General features: G+C 36.3%; 1 pseudogene; it reads right to left on the reverse strand.

Annotated features, from left to right (window-relative positions):
- Positions 1 to 229: 229 nt before the first annotated feature.
- LOC123332934 lies at positions 230 to 3,137 on the reverse strand (annotated as a pseudogene).
- Between the last annotated feature and the right edge of the window lie 5,255 nt (positions 3,138 to 8,392).

Raw genomic sequence — 8,392 nt, forward strand, 5'->3', positions numbered from 1 at the left:
ATGGAAGTGAAAGTGAAGTCGCTCAGTCATGTCCGACTCTTAGCGGCCCCATGGACTATAGCCCAACAGGCCTTCCATCCATGGGATTTCCCAGGCAAGAATACTGGAGTGGGGTGCCATTGCCTTCTCCCTTAACAGCGGCAAGGCATATTATATTTACTTGGAGCTGATATACTTGGTGACAGCCTTAGTGCCCTCGGACATGGCGTGCTTGGCCAGCTCCCCAGGTAGCAGTAAGCGCACGGCGGTCTGGATCTCCCTGGATGTGATAGTTGAATGCTTGTTGTAATATGCCAGGTGCGATGCCTCACCAGTGATGCACTCGAAAATGTCGTTGACGAAGCTAGAGGTAATTGAATATAGTTCATGACTGTTTAATACTCCTTCTACTAAAATTAAAAAATAAACTTGGAATAATAAAATAAATATACCTCAAATTCCACAAACATTTTTTCTTATTTGTCTATGTAAAAAATGTTATGCTCAACATCCTATGAATTTACAGATTTATCAATATAAAATGTGTCCAACCAAATGAATTTCCTAGGATGTTCCTCATTCTTGAACAAACCTATCATTCATCTTAGACTGTAAATTAGAAGTGTTCTCTTTTGATAAAGTGAAAATTTGAAGAGAAAGCCAAGGAAAATCAAGATAATGTTATCTTCTTCTGACATCTCCTAATCCTCTGCTTCCAAAGATCACTATGCTAGTTAGTAACAGAGATAAGACATAAAGGCAGATATATACTAAAACCGAGAGCTTGGATATTCTAAGATTTAGAAAAGTAATTAAGATCCTCAGGATATCAAAGAATCTGGTCTTCTAAATCACACTGATATGACCTCCCATCTAACTCAACATTTGTCCACGTTTTAACTTGGATCAGCAGACTGAATTTCAAACTATGTTTTAATTTTGCAAAATGTTCTTTATGATAATACTATCATGTAAGCTGAAAACAATTTTAAGGAGAAACAAAAGGCATCCTGATTGATTGCATAGGGCTCACTCAAAAGCCCCATTTACCCACTCCCTCTATAGTTGCAAATGTTCAATATCATTAAATTCCATAGGAAAAAAGTATTCTAAATACTGAGCAAGAAAATAGCATTTACTGGTTTCGGACTATTTGTAGATTAGTGGGAAACTACAACTGAAATGTGGGTATGGTGTTTTGGGAGATTTCTGTTTAGATTTTTTCCCAACAAAGACAATTATTTATTTTGAAAGATTTAATGAAGTAATGCCTATAAAATAATATTGTATAAAATGTGAACATAAAAGGGCATATAACACACAATACCAATACTGCAATGAATATAGCATATTTTTCATAAAGTTTTAGAGCAATACGTGATCACTTTTCTTCTCATTCTACTGTCCTGTATCTTGCAAATTCTTTATAAAGAGCATGAAATAATTTTGAAATGCCATATGCCATTATTAAATTTTTTAAATATAAAAAAGTTAAAATATAAAATGAAATATAAAAAAACACAAAAAGAAGTCAAGATAACCAAAACACTACATAATTCTCAAGTTTCAACACTGCCCAACATGTTTCCAATCCTATACTTCTTCCATTCACTTGCTGAAGAAACTTCTATTAAACAGATGTGTTACATCTTCCTTCACATCCTTGTTTCTGAGACTGTAGATTAAAGGACTCATCATGGGAGTCATCACTCCATAGAACACAGTTATAAGCTTGTCAGTAGCATCCATGTTATCTGAATTGAGTGTCTCTAGACTTGGGCTTCATGTACATGAAGAGAATAGTTTTGGAGAATACTATAACCACAGTCAGATGAGCAGAGCAGGTAGAGAAGGCTTTGCTTCTCCCCTCAGAAGTGTGGATATTCAAAATGCTGGAAATGATTAACGAGTAAGAGATGACAATCAAGAGAAGCGGTATCAATGTGAACAATGCCATAGCCACAAACATGATGAATGCATTGCCTGAGATGTCAGCACAAGCCAGTTTCATGACAGCCAAAATTTCACAGGAGAAATGATTGATGACATTATTCCTGGAAAAGGGCAATTGTACCACAAATGCAATTCATGCGGCAGAGTTGATAACCCCTGCAAACCAGGAGCCAGCTGCCATGGGCACATAGGAAGCCTTGCTCATGATAACAGAATTATCTCAGAGGGTTACAGATAGCCATATATCAGTCAATGGCCATCATGTCCAGGAGCACACACTCTGTTGTCCCCATGGCCAAGCCAAGGAACATCTGCACAGCACAGCCAGAGAAGGAGATGGTCTTTTATTTCTGAAAGGAAGCTCACCACCATGAGGGGAATGGAGGTGGTGGAGTAGCAGACATCCAAAAAGGAGAGGTTCCCCAGGAAGAAGTATATAGGGGTGTGAAGATGGGAGTCTAAGATGCTGATGAGAATAAGGGTGCCATTTCCCAGAAGGATAACCACATGCTTTATTAAGATTAGCACAAAAAGAGTAGCTCAAGCCTTGGATAACCAGAAAGCCCCTTCGGGAAAAATTCCACCAGAATGGTTTTGTTTTCCCACACCATTTTACATCTCTCTTTTACCTGGAAGAATTCAAATACTGTTTTTTAGTAATAGTTTATTTACTATAGTAAATTCAAGTTCATCAATGAACAAATACAGAAATTTTCCTGAACCTAATGAAAAGAGGGAAGAAAGAAAATAAGGAAGGGGAAGAAGAGAGGTGTAAGGGAATAAAGAAGTAAATAATACAGGAATAATACAAGAAGAGAAATATGAGGGAGAAGCTATTGTACAAATCACTCTTTGTGAACCGGCAACTGTGTATGAGGTTTTCTTCCATGCATTACCTCATTTAAACTTCACAATATATATCACTTTAAAGATAAGGATCTTATCTAAGTTAAACTAAGACAGTTTAAGTCTAAAGTCATATAACTGATGTGTAGCAAAACCTGGGCTCAAATTCAAGCCTTCTTGTAGCCCATAATTATCTGAGAGTTAGGCAGCCTAGCTCCTGGGTCAGGAGGATCAACAGTAACCCACTGCATACTGAAACACTGAAAGACGTGTATCAATCTGATGACAGAATGGTTAGCAATAAACCCAACTACTAAAGGATATTCTCTAGACAGGAAACACAAAAATGGTGTATAAATTCAAACCCAAAACAATAAAGTAAATGGCAACGGGATCATACTTATCAGTAATTACCTTAAACGTAAATGGGTTGAATGCCCCAACCAAAAGACAAAGACTGGCTGAATGGATACAAAAACAAGACCCCTACATATGTTGTCTACAAGAGACCCACTTCAAAACAGGGGACACATACAAACTGAAAGTGAAGGGCTGGAAAAAGATTTTCCATGCAAATAGGGACCAAAAGAAAGCAGGAGTAGCAATACTCATATCAGATAAAATAGACTTTAAAACAAAGGCTGTGAAAAGAGACAAAGAAGGTCACTACATAATGATCAAAGGATCAATCCAAGAAGAGGATATAACAATTATAAATATATATGCACCCAACACGGGAGCACTGCAGTATGTAAGACAAATGCTAACAAGTATGAAAGGAGAAATTAACAATAACACAATAATAGTGGGAGACTTTAATACCCCACTCACACCAATGGATAGATCAACTAAACAGAAAATTAACAAGGAAACACAAACTTTAAACGATACAATAGACCAGTTAGACCTAATTGATATCTATAGGACATTTCATCCCAAAACAATGAATTTCACCTTCTTCTCAAGCGCACATGGAACCTTCTCCAGGATAGATCACATCCTGGGCCATAAAGCTAGCCTTGGTAAATTCAAAAAAATAGAAATCATTCCAAGCATCTTTTCTGACCACAATGCAGTAAGATTAGATCTCAATAACCAGAGAAAAACTATTAAAAATTCCAACATATGGAGGCTGAAGAACACGCTGCTGAATAACCAACAAATCACAGAAGAAATCAAAAAAGAAATCAAAATTTGCATAGAAACGAATGAAAATGAAAACACAACAACCCAAAACCTGTGGGACACGGTAAAAGCAGTCCTAAGGGGAAAGTTCATAGCAATACAGGCACACCTCAAGAAACAAGAAAAAAGTCAAATAAATAACCTAACTCTACACCTAAAGCAACTAGAAAAGGAAGAAATGAAGAACCCCAGGGTTAGTAGAAGGAAAGAAATCTTAAAACTTAGAGCAGAAATAAATGCAAAAGAAACAAAAGTGATCATAGCAAAAATCAACAAAACCAAAAGCTGGTTTTTTGAAAGGATAAATAAAATTGACAAACCATTAGCCAGACTCATCAAGAAACAAAGGGAGAAAAATCAAATCAATAAAATTAGAAATGAAAATGGAGAGATCACAACAGACAACACAGAAATACAAAGGATCATAAGAGACTACTATCAACAATTATATGCCAATAAAATGGACAACGAGGAAGAAATGGACAAATTCTTAGAAAAGTACAACTTTCCAAAACTCGACCAGGAAGAAATAGAAAATCTTAACAGACCCATCACAAGCACGGAAATTGAAACTGTAATCAAAAATCTTCCAGCAAACAAAAGCCCAGGTCCAGACGGCTTCACAGCTGAATTCTACCAAAAATTTAGAGAAGAGCTAACACCTATCCTGCTCAAACTCTTCCAGAAAATTGCAGAGGATGGTAAACTTCCAAACTCATTCTATGAGGCCACCATCACCCTAATACCAAAACCTGACAAAGATCCCACAAAAAAAGAAAACTACAGGCCAATGTCACTGATGAACATAGATGCAAAAATCCTTAACAAAATTCTAGCAATCAGAATCCAACAACACATTAAAAAGATCATACACCATGACCAAGTGGGCTTTATCCCAGGGATGCAAGGATTCTTCAATATCCACAAATCAATCAATGTAATACACCACATTAACAAATTGAAAAATAAAAACCATATGATTATCTCAATAGATGCAGAGAAAGCCTTTGACAAAATTCAACATCCATTTATGATCAAAACTCTCCAGAAAGCAGGAATAGAAGGAACATACCTCAACATAATCAAAGCTATATATGACAAACCCACAGCAAACATTATCCTCAATGGTGAAAAATTGAAAGCATTTCCTCTAAAGTCAGGAACAAGACAAGGGTGCCCACTTTCACCATTACTATTCAACATAGTTTTGGAAGTTTTGGCCACAGCAATCAGAGCAGAAAAAGAAATAAAAGGAATCCAAATTGGAAAAGAAGAAGTAAAGCTCTCACTGTTTGCAGATGACATGATCCTCTACATAGAAAACCCTAAAGACTCCACCAGAAAATTACTAGAACTAATCAATGACTATAGTAAAGTTGCAGGATATAAAATCAACACCCAGAAATCCCTTGCATTCCTATACACTAATAATGAGAAAACAGAAAGAGAAATTAAGGAAACAATTCCATTCACCATTGCAATGGAAAGAATAAAATACTTAGGAATATATCTACCTAAAGAAACTAAAGACCTATATATAGAAAACTATAAAACACTGGTGAAAGAAATCAAGAGGACACTAACAGATGGAGAAATATACCATGTTCATGGATTGGAAGAATCAATATAGTGAAAATGAGTATACTACCCAAAGCAATCTATAGATTCAATGCAATCCCTATCAAGCTACCAACAGCATTCTTCACAGAGCTAGAACAAATAATTTCACAATTTGTATGGAAATACAAAAAACCTCGAATAGCCAAAGCGATCTTGAGAAAGAAGAATGGAACTGGAGGAATCAACCTGCCTGACTTCAGGCTCTACTACAAAGCCACAGTTATCAAGACAGTATAGTACTGGCACAAAGACAGAAATATAGATCAATGGAACAAAATAGAAAGCCCAGAGATAAATCCACGCACATATGGACACCTTATCTTTGACAAAGGAGGCAAGAATATACAATGGATTAAAGACAATCTCTTTAACAAGTGGTGCTGGGAAATCTGGTCAACCACTTGTAAAAGAATGAAACTAGAACACTTTCTAACACCATACACAAAAATAAACTCAAAATGGATTAAAGATCTCAACGTAAGACCAGAAACTATAAAACTCCTAGAGGAGAACATAGGCAAAACACTCTCTGACATACATCACAGCAGGATCCTCTATGACCCACCTCCCAGAATATTGGAAATAAAAGCAAAAATAAACAAATGGGACCTAATTAACCTTAAAAGCTTCTGCACATCAAAGGAAGCTATTAGCAAGGTGAAAAGACAGCCTTCAGAATGGGAGAAGATAATAGCAAATGAAGCAACTGACAAACAACTAATCTCGAGAATATACAAGCAACTCCTACAGCTCAACTCCAGAAAAATAAATGACCCAATCAAAAAATGGGCCAAAGAACTAAATAGACATTTCTCCAAAGAAGACATACAGATGGCTAACAAACACATGAAAAGATGCTCAACATCACTCATTATCAGAGAAATGCAAATCAAAACCACTATGAGGTACCATTTCACACCAGTCAGAATGGCTGTGATCCAAAAGTCTACAAGTAATAAATGCTGGAGAGGGTGTGGAGAAAAGGGAACCCTCTTACACTGTTGGTGGGAATGCAAACTAGTACAGCCACTATGGAGAACCGTGTGGAGATTCCTTAAAAAACTGGAAATAGAACTGCCTTATGATCCAGCAATCCCACTGCTGGGCATACACACTGAGGAAACCAGAAGGGAAAGAGACACGTGTACCCCAATGTTCATCGCAGCACTGTTTATAATAGCCAGGACATGGAAGCAACCTAGATGCCCATCAGCAGATGAATGGATAAGCAAGCTGTGGTACATATACACAATGGAGTATTACTCAGCCATTAAAAAGAATACATTTGAATCAGTTCTAATGAGGTGGATGAAACTGGAGCCTATTATACAGAATGAAGTAAGCCAGAAAGAAAAACACCAATACAGTATACTAACGCATATATATGGAATTTAGAAAGATGGTAACAATAACCCTGTGTACGAGACAGCAAAAGAGACACTGATGTATAGAACAGTCTTATGGACTCTGTGAGAGAGGGAGAGGGTGGGAAGATTTGGGAGAATGGCATTGAAACATGTAAAATATCATGTATGAAACGAGTTGCCAGTCCAGGTTTGATGCACGATACTGGATGCTTGGGGCTGGTGCACTGGGACGACCCAGAGGGATGGAATGGGGAGGGAGGAGGGAGGAGGGTTCGGGATGGGAAACACATGTATACCTGTGGCGGATTCATTTTGATATTTGGCAAAACTAATACAATTATGTAAAGTTTAAAAATAAAATAAAATTAAAAAAAAATAAATAAATAAACCCAACTAGTGGCTACTGACTGCCTAATTGCCAAAAAAAAAAAAAAAAAACAGTTGTAATTCATGTGAAGCCCAGTAATCTAAAGTCTTCTTACAATGCAAAAGCCTTTCTTGGTGAGATATAGAGTGACTTTTAAAATTTTATTTTAAATTATCAGGCAGTAAAATATACAGAAAAAATTTGTCTCTCTCAGCTTATAGTTCTATGAGTTCTAACACATAAACAGATTCATGTAACTATCATGGTAATCAAGACATAGAACTCTTCTCTCACCCTAAAACCCCCTTGTTTTAGGGGGTTAATAATCACTCATTTCATCCATTCATAAATCCTGTAAAAGCTGTATTTGTTTTTGGTCCCTATAGTTTAACCTTTTGCAGAATGCCATATAAAAGGAATCATATGGTCATTGCTGTCCGGCTTCTTTCACTTATTATAAATCCTTTGAGATTCATCAAAGTTGTTATAGGTGAGTAGAACTCCATTGTATTGATATTGAATGATATTGTATTGATACAGTTTATCTATTTACCTGTTGAAAGACATTTGGGTTCTTTCCAGTTTGGAGTAATTATGAATAGGCTGTTATAGACTTTTATGCTCAGAATTTTGTGTGAAAAAAGTTGCCATTTTTTAGGGTAAAAATCAAGGGATAGCATACTAGATGATATAGGACATGAATATTTAATTTTATAAGACACTGTCAAACAGCTTTCTAGAGTGGTTATCATTTTTCAGTTTTGACAAATGAGAGTTCCAGTTGCTTCCCACCCTGATCAACAATTGGTATTGTCACTATATATATTTTTCCCATTCTGTTAGGTATGTGGGGATATGATATCATAGACATTTCCTTAATGACTATTGTTTTGGGGTTTTGTCACCCTTGTGTTCTCTTTAGTAAAGCATCATTCATGTGTTATGCTCATTTTTAATTGGGTTATTTACTATCATTGCAGCTTGAGAATTCTTTATCTACTCTGAGTATGAAATGTTATCAGATATATGACTTGAATATACTGTCTGTATATTTTCCCTGGTGGCTCAGATGGTA

The sequence above is a fragment of the Bubalus bubalis genome, chromosome 3 (genome assembly GCF_019923935.1).
Source record: "Bubalus bubalis isolate 160015118507 breed Murrah chromosome 3, NDDB_SH_1, whole genome shotgun sequence".
Lineage (NCBI taxonomy): Eukaryota > Metazoa > Chordata > Mammalia > Artiodactyla > Bovidae > Bubalus > Bubalus bubalis.